The 9,832-nt window shown below is 43.9% G+C and overlaps 1 non-coding gene across 1 annotated transcript; it reads left to right on the plus strand.

Annotated features, from left to right (window-relative positions):
* Positions 1-8,272: 8,272 nt before the first annotated feature.
* On the plus strand, positions 8,273-8,344 carry trnad-guc (transfer RNA aspartic acid (anticodon GUC)). Its single transcript has one exon. It is a non-coding gene; the product is annotated as a tRNA-Asp (tRNA).
* Positions 8,345-9,832: the final 1,488 nt, after the last annotated feature.

The raw sequence follows: 9,832 nt of genomic DNA on the forward strand, positions 1-9,832 counted from the left end.
ACAACCGGCCACGTAGTAAGCGTAGGTGAGACTTTCTGATGCGTGTCCAGCTGAAGTGACTACAAAGTCCTGCAGGTCCGAGAACAACGTTTATTTTAATTCAACATTCCAGAGAATGAACCCAATCCACTATTGGGTTTATGTGATGCAGACAGGAGGAAGGCCACTGTCGTCACCTCCAGCGTCTCTCACCCACCCTCTTTCCTCACCAGCTTTTTGACCAATCTGTCTGTCAGGACTGACAGGTAACTGCAGCGGCACCACAGGGGTAATGGTTGCATCTTCATCCCCCTCAGTGGTGCAGACAGGAGCGGGGCCACTTTTTTCCCTGTCGTCACCTCCAGCGTCTCTCACCCACCCTCTTTCCTCACCAGCTTTTTGACCAATCTGTCTGTCAGGACTGACAGGTAACTGCAGTGGCACCACAGGGGTAATGGTTGCATCTTCATCCTCCTCAGTGGTGCAGACAGGAGCGGGGCCACGAATACGTGCAGACTTGGCTCTTAAACGTGTTTTGAGCGTATCTTCCTTTGACTGAAATATCAAGCATGTGAGAGAGAAGACATTAGAAGAAGGTGGTTAGTACACACACACACACACACACACACACACACACACACACACACACACACTACCTTGCGTCTCTCATCAGCGAGCCTCATCTTCTCATCAATCTGTTCTCTGGTGCGGGGAGCTTTTTTGCCCCTCAGAGACTTAAGTCTGGCAGGGTACCTTCGCCGGAACCCTTCACTGTCATCCAGCTGACACACACACACACAATGTTACATATTTTATCATAGCATTGATATTGTGAATGAAGCATGCTAACCAGGTGCCCACCATGATGCTGTAGGCCTCTCCTGCGCCACTGCCGGCCTCTCTTTGCCCTTCTATGATGATTCCCTGCTGCATCAGTTCCTCCAGGATCTCTCTGGCCTTTGGACGGTTCTGTTCTGTGCCATTTTGCAGCAGCTGACCTGGAGCAGCAGACAGAACATAAACACATTTTAAGACACATGTTTTCTCTCTCCAGCCTGTGTGGAGCACATCCTCACTGTGCTGTGTTTCTTTGTTTCCCTCACTTTCTGTGACGCTCACTGATGTTAGAGGAGGAAGGTTACTGGGCACTGTGTCGGGTAAGTTGGGGATCTCTGTGTTCTCCATCACCACCCCGCTGTCCGCAGTGCCCTTCGACATAGCAGAGTCCCTACGACCGCTGATTTTACTTTTAGTTTCCTCCTGGCAGCACACACACACACACACATTATCACAATTTGACAGCATCCTGAATCCCAGACGTGACGTTGTCATGGTGACATCATCATTGTGTTGACATATTGTCATGAATACAGTAACTCAGCAACAACAACGATACACTACAAAGAGATTGAAGTAAATTTTGCCAATTTTTGCTGGTGTAAATGTAGAACCAGAGAAAATCTGTCACGCTTTCATTTCAGAGGACAGGTATAATTTATATTTAACTAAATCTAACACTAAATTCATTTGTAGTTTTTTTAATTCAGGTTAGTCTACAAACATTTTAAGGTTTATTATTATGTCAATGCCCGTTTTATTTATATATCACATTTATAAGGGCATTGCCCACCAAAGTGCTTAACATTAAAATACATGAAATAAACTCAAACTAATAAAATACATAAAAGAGACAAACTGCAGTAAAATACAATAAAACAAAGATACAATCATGAAGCATAAAATCCCCAAGAGCTGCCAATACTCAGGCAAAGGCCAAGATTATTAAGTATTAAATTGTTTCATTCAACTTATCCTTTTGTTAGTGACATGTTTTAAAACATAAATATTAGCACTATGATGTGATCATTTTAAGGGCCATTTATTCACATTTATGTTCCATCCTGTAATTTGATTGACTGATTTTATTGATAGTGTTGTATGAGTTAGCAGAAGTTTCTCACTTAGAGTTGCTAGTTTTGGTTAATAATGAATGAGAATCAGCAGCTAAATCATTGGTAGGATACAGTACGTAAATCTCTGTAACACGTCTCCACACACCGAGCCTACCTCCTGCACCTCCGCGCCTACCAGCGGCTCAACCGCCGTGTGCGTCGAGCTTAGGCATCCCATCTTCACCTCACAGCAGCGGTATGAAGTGAGCCCATAAAAAGTCCTCAAACATGCAGTTTAATCAGATTTCTTTCCTCGTGTCTGTTAACCGTGCAGCCCAGCATTCCCTCACTACTCGGACTGTTGTTTGTCTCCATGGACCCGCCGCGTTGCTAAGGGCGCCGTTGCCACAATAAATCTGACCCCGGTTAAAGAGGCGACACCCAAAAGAAGCTCATGGTGTCACTGAGGGCGCCACATGTCACACTAGTGGTCACATTGGTCCACCTTATCAGAGAGCCCTGCTTTTCTGTGTCCTGTCCCCCAGTCACAAAAACTGCTTTCCAATTTTAGTGCATTAAAAAAACCCTCCTAGCAGTAGGTGTCAAAGCTGCACCAGTGGCCTGTGCTAATGTAGGAGGGGGTGCAATCTGCAGATCTAAAACCAGACCTGCCAAATCATCAAATAATCGACTGAAGACAATCCGCCCAAAACTGCAGTGTAGTTCCTATAAACGGTGAGATCAGACTCTAGACCAGACCTGGGCAAAGTACGGCCAGCGGGCCACATCCGGCCCGCTTGCGTCTTCAATGCGGCCCGCGGACTCGTACACACAATAAAAAAAAGAAGGCATCAAAAGTCAGCTGTCAGCACGGCATTACCGGTAACGTCTTTCCAACCCTCCTTGTCTCCGCCAATGCGACTTTATAATATCGCTATCTTTCCATTCATTCAACTCCGCGCAACTCTCTCTCTCCTCCCGTCCGCGTTCACACACACGTACACACATAAGCGCGGATATGTTCACAGAGAAGACGACCAACGTTCTTGATAATGGAACATTAACTCAGCACAGACAGAGCTGGTAACGCAGCAAACATTATAGGTGATTTAAGGGGAAACGCGGTTGCGGTTGAGATAAACTACGTCATATGACAATAGTCACATATGAATAATAACATCAAAAGCTGTTTTATTAATCAGTTAGTTGCCTTTAGTAGTTCCATATATCTGATTATAGTATTTATGCTATTAATGTATTTATGTGGTTAAATCACATTATTTATTTTAACCTTTATTTTACCAGAAAATGTCATTTTACAAAACAAGAACAGGCTGATATATGAGGTCAGTGTTGACTTCATATAGTGAAATAGCTTCAGATGTTTTTGTATGTTTTTGTGGCCCTTTGCTTTTCTAATGGAAGTCTATGTGGCCCTCGCAAAAAAATAATTGCCCACCCCTGCTCTAGACCAACGAGCCATGTGTGACATCTCTTTTTTCATGTTTCAGTCGGTGGAAGAACAACACAATGTTCTTCTTAGTTTGACATTGGTAAAGTTATGAACAAAGATTTCTTTTAGGAATATAAAGCCGCTGCATTGAAGTTCATGGCCCAGCTGAACCACTTCTCAAAGAAGCTTCTGTAAGTTTCCCAGAACAAAGGAGGAACTTCAATATTAATGAAAGATTCACATGTTTATGTGATGCTCAGGATCAACATGAGTGTTATGTGTGTTTGTGTTTTTTAACCCTATAGGAGGGCAGCTTACATGTTCTGAAGACAGGAGCCCAGCGATGTGGGGGTTTCATCCAACTTAATTTGGTATATTGAAATGCAAAGGTTTATGTCCTTGTGTCCCGTTTGCGTTCAAAGAACAGATGACCTACCAGTGGATGTCATGGTCATGGTTTTCTGCAGAAAGTCTCGTTCGTTTTCTAACATGGCAACCTTCTCCTTTAGAGTTTTGATTTCTGTCAACAGGCTCTTGTTCGGACTTTTGCAACCCTCACCTCTCATTAAAGCTGGTTTCCAATGATGTGTGTCTGGGTGCGTACACACTGCCCATAGTTACTGACGGAGCCACTGCGTCACACCCCAGCTGATACATGACCGCACCAGGTGACTGCTGCTATGACCCATGTTGGTTGTCAGCGTTCCTTCCATTCCATTACAGCAGCATGAAAACAAGGTCCTGAGCAGCATAACAATAGATAAAGTAGAAATAAAGACTATGTACAGAGCAACCATAAGACATGCAGATATACAGATGAGAAATGTACAGAGATGTATTATGTCCTGTTATGATATCATGAAAAACTCTGAGTATTACACTGTAGGTGAGGATGTTATTGTCAACTATGCCTGTTGATATCAGACAAAAACTGAAAGAAAACTAGAAAGTGGTAAGTGCTCTTGTTTCAAATGTGATGTGCACTGTACCACTGAAGCTCGTCTGTGAAGTGTAGAGCCTCTGTGTGTATGTCACAGTGATGTTAACAGAAGTCAGATAGGTCTGTTAACACATATAAAAACAACATGCTGAACAACAGCATAGATGTGAAGGTGAATATATGTCCCCTCACATGTTCCTCAGTTAAAAGGGTCATTGCATTAGACGGGAATCGAACACGGGCCTCCCGCGTGGCAGGCGAGAATTCTACCACTGAACCACCAATGCTGTGAAAAGCTGACATCTAGTGGTGCCATCGCAGGTTGCAGCCTCCTCATACCAAAATCAATCCCTCCTCCACATAAAGTCAAAATTTATAAATTCGCCTCATTACATGAGCGGTTGTGTGTAATGACGCGGCTCACCGGCAGAGGGCGTGTGACGGAGCAACAAGCAGGAAACTACAGGGGAGAAGAGACACAAGCATCCACAGATCAGAACAGACACTCTCAGCTCTTCTCTCTGAGACCATGATGATACGTCACATATCATCACTGCACATGTTTTTGGCTGCACGTCTGGAAATGAGAGGAGACAGAACATTATCATACATGTTGCATAAGTAAAGTCACATGACATGCACCACTGTAAATAAAGGAAACCACATATTCTCAGACTCTTAGAACACAGAGCTGAAGGATGAATGTAAGACAGCAGTTTGTTGCTCTCTGACTTTTCTGCCAACAACAGTGAACATGGTCTGGACCAGGGTCCCTTTAGCCACCAGGCTCTCGATGGCCTCCACATCGTATCCTCCGGCAGCCAGAGCCTTCTGGAGGGCGGCTGCAGACACGCCGCTCCGCTCCTTGGAAGCGGCCACAGCTTTCACGATGAGCTCGCTGACGCTGGGGCCGGACTTGTTCGGCTTGGAGACCTTCTTCTTCTGCGCTTCGGCCAGAGCGGCGGCTGGAGCTGGAGCTTCTTCTGCCATGTTCAGTTCGTAGCTGCAACACAAGCACAGTCAGAGTGTAGTTATGATCAGCTGAGAGCGGGAGGCGGTCCTTGAACACACCATGAGAACCGCGGAGACTCAATCCAAGGCACCAGAGAAGTAATAAGCCTCAGTGCTGAGTTACAGCGAGACTCAACTGGTGAAAACACCGAATACGGCGCAATATGGCAGAGAAATTACCAGTGAGTCGGAAAAGCCACAACCAGAAAATGTCTTGATGCAGAAAGATGTGAGACAAGAGTGGTTATCGGTACGACTTCACCTGGCGACGACTGGCCGAGCAGAAGCGGCTACATGCTACTTCCAGACAGGTAGGTATTACTATTACTATAAACACATTACATTACTGTAATGTGTTTATAAGTACTTATGTGTTAAGTAAGTTTTACAGAAGATCAAAGGAAGACAGGTATACTGAATGTATTGAGAAGTGTGTAATTTCCCTACTTCTCATAGACTTTTGTAATTCATTTCCTCTGTTAGCTGTTGTCTGCTCTTTGGAGACAGCTCTGGTTGATATCAAGCTAAGGTTGTAAATCCAGATCTTGATTGAAAGAATGTGTTCATCCCCATGACCCCATTTTATGACCCACCCTTCCTGTGAGTTTGTCTTCCTGGTCACCTCCAGAGCAGCGTCTTCTGTCATAGACCTGCTGCTGTTTTCATTGTTCAGTTTACTGCTGCTCTCTTTATGCTGTAATTACTGTACATTGTGTAATTGTGATATTCTCTCCACAGCTCTGTGATCTTATGGCCAGACGCTGCACCAGACCAGTCTTCACCTGCCTGAGGACAGCACGTGATAATAATGATCACTGAGTTTGTTCATATATATGTAATGTATTTTATTTAAACCCAAATACAGTAAACTGTTGCCAACATATCTGGTTTTCATTATTTGTGCAGCTTTTTAAAATAAAAAAGACTGAATGTTTTCTGTAATAGACAACAATCACAGTTACAGTTGTTAAATGAACAGATATTTATTTTAATTTTTTTAATTTTAGATACTGTATTAATCCCAGAGGGAAATTGTGTCATACAATGACTAGCAAGGCGCGCCACAGGCTAGGGTGAAGTGTCTTGCCCAAGAACACACAACAGTGACTAGGGAGGAGTTGGGATCGAACCAACAACCTTCCGGAGGGCCCCAGTGTTACCTTCTTACCTAGGGCCCCTATAGTGTCAAGCAACGGCTCTGGCCGCTTCCAAGGAGCGGAGCGGCGTGTCTGCAGCCGCCCTCCAGAAGGCTCTGGCTGCCGGAGGATACGATGTGGAGAAGAACCCGCGTCAAGAGCCCAGAGCCCCCACTCAGAGAGCTCATCCTCACTGCCCGTTCAAACAGGACCTCTGTGATCATGCTGCTGCACACTGCACAGCTCCACCTGGTTCACTGGGGTTTGTTTTGTTAGTGTTAGTTCATGTGTTTACTTATATACTAAAGCAGTGATAAACCTATATATACTAAACATATAAAACTATAGAAACAATACATGAATATTTTCAAGAATGACTTTATTAATCCCTGTGGTTAAATTACATGATGAGTCTGATGGCGGACTGCAGGAGTCACCGCCTGTACCGTTCCTGGAGCAGCAGAGTTTTTTAGTGTGATCATTCCATAGGTCATCATGCTTTTACACATAATAAACCTATACTTATTAAAGCTATTTATAAATGATATTATGTATTTATTGTAAAACATTTATTATAGTTTCCTGTTAAATATTCCTCGGTGTCAGTTTGATATTACATCCTTGAACCAACCAATAAATAAATGTCCCTGAGACGGACCATTATTCATCTTGAAGAGTTCAACATGTGTATTATTACACTGCATCTTACAAAAGATAAAAGATGATATTTATTTCAGAGGAGACTGATTATTCTGTGCATCAGACAGAGTGATGAGCAGCAGAGGCAGAGGATGAGGAGCCGCTCTTTAGAGGACACTGAGGTGGCTCTTAAAGAGCCGCTGTGGTTTGAGGAGCAGCGGACACTTCAAGCTCTCTCTCCGTGGATGCAGCGGGCCAGCTGGATGTCTTTGGGCGTGATGGTGAGCCTCTTGGCGTGGATGGCGCACAGGTTGGTGTCCTCGAACAGGCCGACCAGGTGCTGGCCTCCTGCAGAGCCATGACAGCGGAGCTCTGGAAGTAGTCAGCTCCATGTTTGATTATTCTAGATGCTTTAAGGCTGTGAACCCCTCACTGCACACTTTAAACTCCGTTCTCTCTGTTTAAACACTGTCAGAGTTCAAACCTTCGTAGGAAATAAGTCCAGTATTACAGAATGAAACCAAAGATCAAACCTGTTTTCAGCAGCATTCTGCATTCTGGAGATGGACTGACACTGGTCTACGGACTATCCGGACCAGAACTCAATGAGCTGTAAGAGAAAAACAAGGTGAGAGGTGAACTGGTTATAGGAGGGACCACTGTAATGCAAACATGTGATTTGCTGATTCTGGTGTTTTTAGGTTTTGATTTAAATTCCACAAAATCATTTATTTGCATTCAATTATTTTTGATTGTAACCATATATAATTCATACTTCTGTCTGTGTTCTAAGAGTCTTAAAATATGTGGTTTCCTTTTTATTTACAGTGTGCATGTCATGTGACTTATGAACGTACAGTTTGTGCATATATATAAACAGTTTGATTTCCAGGTTGATGCAGCAACAGCTGCTGCTCTGACACCATTGTTCATGTCTTCCTCTCTCTGCACTGTGTTAACACACCTGAATGCTGCAGAGCATCTTCTTCTTTCCTGCTAAATAAATAATGGCCCTGTGGTCTGGTGGTGTCGGTTCACCTTGGACAGCGATGGACAGGAGGACAGGAAGGTCCGGCTGCTCTCAGCTGGGACCTGTGTGTGTCTGGGTGCACACACACCTGCAGTCTGCCCACAGTTACTGACGTAGCCACTCCGTCACACCCCAGCTGACACATGACCGCACCAGGTGGCTGCTGCTATGACAGATGGTGGTTGTCAGCATTCCTCGTTAGTATAGTGGATAGTATCTCCGCCTGTCACGCGGAAGACCGGGGTTCGATTCCCCGACGGGGAGAAAGACTTTTACCAGCAGATAGGATGATACTGACCCTGTACATTGCTGCTGCAATAGAAAACATTTCCCAGTTTGGGATAAATAAAATATTTGTTCTGTTCTGTTCTGTTCGTCTTGTGTCTTGTGAGCTTTAGATTATATTATTTCTTGGGCTCTATGCTCTAAGTGTCCAGTGTGACGGTATCATCATGGTCTCAGAGAGAAGAGCTGAGTGTGTCTGTTCTGATCTTTGTTGTGTCTCTTCTCCTCTGTAGTTTCTGCTTGTTGCTCCGTCACACGCCCTCTGCTGGTGAGCCGCGTCATTACACACAACCTCTGCTGCTGTCAGACTGTATAATAACCACTTCTGATAGGTGCAATATTCACACACCACAGTGTACAACACATTATTTATTTAGTTTCTGATGCACTATGTACAGTTTTCTTACAGACCACTTCTCCCTCCACTCACCTGTGCAATAACTGTTCATATGTAAACTGTTGATGATTCTATTCTATATTTTATTGGTAGTTTATTTTATCATATATATCTTTTCTTAACTTATCCTTTGCTGTCTGTACCTGCTGTTGCAAAAATGCAATTTCCCCATTGTGGGACTAATAAAGGTTTCTTAATCTTAATCTTAAGACTGTCTGGAGGACACACAGAGTGGACATGGGTCACAGAGTGCTGCTGCTGTTTGTGTCTCTGCAGCATGGGCAGCTGCTCCTGCTCCACTCGTCACCGGCTGATTGTTCACACCTGTGATCAGTCATCAGCCAATCCTGCTGCAGCTTCCATCTAGTATATGTGTCCAATGGAAGCTGAGCAACATGTCAGCTACACACATAGAAACACTACACATAGTTTGTCATATAAATAACATGGATTGAATCATGTTGTACAGTCAATGGAAACAAAAAGCACTGAGAGTGGTGCTGGTAGTGCAGCAGTGGATGGAGGCTGAAGTGCTGCCACCTAGTGTCAATATTTGGTATTAACTCTGACTACATATTCCACCTTTAACTCTCTGCCATATATACTGTGCCATGTGTGAAGTGATAATAAAATGTGAATGTGAATTTATTGTAAAAAACTTTACTTATTATCCCTGTTATAAGTGAGCAGTGTGTGTGTGTGTTTGATGGAGTGTGTAATGTCTGCTCAGTGTTACTGATGCTGCTGTGTGTGATCTGAAAACTGATCAAACTGTGATGTGTCTGATGCTGACAGAAGAATCAGAGGTCAGACAGTCGGATCCTCCTCTGTGACACCTTTAACATCATATCAGAAATCTCTGTCTGCTTCTGGTACATGCAGCTGATCACCAGCAGGGGGCTCACTGCTTTGCTGTCACTCAGGGGGCCTGTTCTGTCTGCCACTGGGATATGATGAGGTGAACTTCAGAGTTTGAATGGATTTCATTTGTCATGTGTTTATGATCATTTTATGAATCAGTTCAAATAAAGGAGACTCACTGAAGTCACAGTTTAGTGTTTTAATACTTA

Source organism: Parambassis ranga, unplaced genomic scaffold (genome assembly GCF_900634625.1).
Source record: "Parambassis ranga unplaced genomic scaffold, fParRan2.1 scaffold_21_arrow_ctg1, whole genome shotgun sequence".
Taxonomy (NCBI): Eukaryota; Metazoa; Chordata; class Actinopteri; family Ambassidae; genus Parambassis; species Parambassis ranga.